We start from the raw sequence: 2,478 nt of genomic DNA, 5'->3' as shown, positions 1-2,478 counted from the left end.
CATACTTAAATGCTCAAAAAATTTTAATCGGGAAGTACTCTAGACTCTATAAAAGTAAAGTTAAGTTACATGTGTATTCGGAAAACAACAAAACATTGCAAATTATGCTATTTGATGCATGTTGTAGTTTCGGCATAACATTAACTTATTTCATAATACTGATAGTTCATATCACATGCCAATCATTTCTGTACTGTTTACCGACAACATTACAATTACAGCGCCTTTGAACTTATGCACACATATGGCACGGAATCCTGATCCCGATTCAGATAAACGTGTGCTAACCTGGTTCCCTGAGCTACCCATTACGCACAGGAACCAGGTGAGCTCATGCGCAGGCTGAATTTTCCCCATAGCATCCGGTTTAACCTCGCTTATATATTTTCTGCGTGGACCTCAGGGTCCACGCAAAAACTCCATTTGAATCCCGTTGTGAATTTTGTTAATATAGAAATTACACGTACGCCATCAAACTCTACGATGTATTTTGTATCAGTAATCAAAATATTTCTGGAAAAGTGTACCTAAACAATTCTTTATCGTCATGTAATATATAATAATAAAGTCTTGTTTACGCCATTACTACACAGGTAAAATTGCAACATATGTTCAACATATGTTTCGAGTAACATATGTTGAACATACGTTGAACATACGTTTAACATATGAATTTTTCACAGTATGTTGAACATATGTTTGAAATATATTGTTAACATATGTTTGAAAAATACGTTAAACATATTATAGACTCAAAACATATGTTGAACATATATTTGTGGTAATCATATGTTCAACGTATGTTTAACATATTTTGAACATATGTTTGTTTAAAACATATGATCAGCATATGTTTTCAATTTGCGTTATGTTGATTAAACATGTTTGTTGGCTTAAATTTTGACATATATGTAGTAATGAATACGTGTATAAACAAATTATATAATCAACATTAGCCATGCAATTTTTTCATATGAAGTGTTTCGTTAACAAATCCGGATTTAAGCCTGAATCGGTTTTAAATTTAGTGTTCATAACCACACGTCATATTTTACGTCACGGAGGCAGAAGATCAATCTGCAGGATGGATTTTAACTTGTACTTATAAGGTAAAAATGCGTTTTCATTTACCTATTTAAAATTATATAGTGGCAATGAGTCAATCTACAGGCTGTAGTTGTGTTCTTCTAGAAAATTCGGATTGAAAAACCATACTGTATAAAATAATGTAATGTCAACAACCGACGGTCATCATTGTTGTTAAACTTTTTAAAAACCAGCTCTATAATTGAACCTCTAAGGCTGTTGAAATTGTTTTAAAAATACAGTGAATAAATCATACAGTACTAATTACCATGTTTACGAATGAGAGAATGTAGAACATCTCAGAAAAGGTTAGGTCTGTAAATTTCTTCAGACTAAGCTACAACTCAACAGCTTACTGTCTGTAGTTTATTTAGACCTTACAAGTTTAATAGTAAACAAGCATAAAAATGTAGATTTGAAAAATATATTAAGATCAGACGCATTTAAAAACTTGGAAAGTGAAAGTAGCCCCCAAAACTAGAGCAAAGCTCATTGCAAAGCAACGAGTATGTCATATTGCTGTTTTAAATCAGTTATTAATGAAAAAAGTCTTTACAATCCCACAGGGAAATTCCTAATGAATTATTTTGTGTCAACACAAATTGTACAATGATTTATATCTTTTCATTGAAATATTTATATCAATTCAATTCATTTTTCTTTTTAAAAAATCTTTATCAATATTTATTGTGTAATTTTTATTACATGCTAATTGCAAAAAGTGTTTTTATTTTAGGAATGCAGTGACTAGTGGACACATCACAGATGGCATCAAATAACACAGTGTCAGAAATCATGAAGAAGTAAGTACATAATTATAAAAATTTCTTACATTTCTTCAAAACTGCAGCATGATGTATATGTTTTAAACTTGTAACATTATTGTAGTAAAGTTAATTAGGTTCAATGAATATCAAATACTAGTAATGAGTAACACTGTTTGACAGAGTATTATAATTTGAAGCAAATGGATGTAGTAGTGCAGAGGTTTGTAAGATTTCTTGGATGCCGTCTGAAGACGCTGAAGTGATGAAAGATCCAGGATCCAGATATTCGTCCTGAGCTCAAAGATATCTGCACACATTTGCTATACAAGTTATGGTAATTAAATTTAAACATGGCTCTGACTGTATGATTGATTCTAGTTATAAAATGTTCTTAGTTCTAATGTTTTTTTGTAAGATTTTAAAATCTCACTTTGTAAAAATAACACAAATATATTAATGGTTTTCCACTTCTTAATTTGCAAAATTGTAAAAGGTCTGATGGTGGTTACTTGCATTTGTATTAATATTTTAGACAGAAGTTTAGACTTGACTTGTGAAATGATAAACAGCACATCGAAAAAGAAGTTGGACAAATAGTGGGATTAATGCAAGTATATAGTTATTA

General features: G+C 30.6%; 1 long non-coding RNA gene across 1 annotated transcript; it reads left to right on the top strand.

The window, feature by feature from the left end:
* The first annotated feature begins 591 nt into the window (after positions 1-591).
* On the top strand, positions 592-2,166 carry LOC136273139 (uncharacterized). The gene is made up of 3 exons (XR_010711332.1): positions 592-1,109; positions 1,823-1,889; positions 2,051-2,166. It is a non-coding gene; the product is annotated as an uncharacterized lncRNA (long non-coding RNA).
* The last annotated feature ends 312 nt before the right edge of the window (positions 2,167-2,478 follow it).

The sequence above is a fragment of the Magallana gigas genome, chromosome 1 (assembly GCF_963853765.1).
Source record: "Magallana gigas chromosome 1, xbMagGiga1.1, whole genome shotgun sequence".
Taxonomy (NCBI): domain Eukaryota; kingdom Metazoa; phylum Mollusca; class Bivalvia; order Ostreida; family Ostreidae; genus Magallana; species Magallana gigas.
The sequence above is the reverse complement of the archived record's forward strand: the minus strand, read 5'-3'. Positions and strand labels throughout refer to the sequence as shown.